This window comes from Wasmannia auropunctata, unplaced genomic scaffold (assembly GCF_000956235.1).
Source record: "Wasmannia auropunctata unplaced genomic scaffold, wasmannia.A_1.0 LD336078.1, whole genome shotgun sequence".
Lineage (NCBI taxonomy): Eukaryota > Metazoa > Arthropoda > Insecta > Hymenoptera > Formicidae > Wasmannia > Wasmannia auropunctata.
The window spans coordinates 5,372,582-5,373,048 of record NW_012026812.1 but is presented as its reverse complement, the minus strand read 5'-3'; positions in this window follow the sequence as shown (position 1 = coordinate 5,373,048).

Here is a 467-nt window from a genome sequence, read left to right as displayed (position 1 = left end):
TCTCGTTCGATTCTCGTCCTCCCGATCTGCTATCCGACACGCACCCGTGTCATTTATCTCACCCGCGATCGCCTATAACTCGCACAGGCATCCTGGCGTGGCGTTAGTCCGCCAAGGATCGGCGCCGTAATACGCGCTTCGTCCCGCGCGTCCCGCGAGTACCACGCGAGGTACTCGCCACTGTATTCTCTCGCCTGCGAGACCACCGAAAATACATGTTACCTTCACTACTATTAAATACCGGAGCAATTATTTTCTTTTCCTGTCGCTCTCCTAAGCCTCGCCTTAACGAACCGCCCCTCTACCTTTGTCGGAGCTGGTTAGCCGGCCTTCCGCGCCGTCGTTGTTCGCCCGTCCGGACTTTCGCGCAAATCTAAGTTGCCTCGATCTATAGAGTTGTGCGTCGAGAATCGGAGATAACTCGTATCTTATATAAATTTGGTTCGCTCACGCGGGCCTGGCGCCCA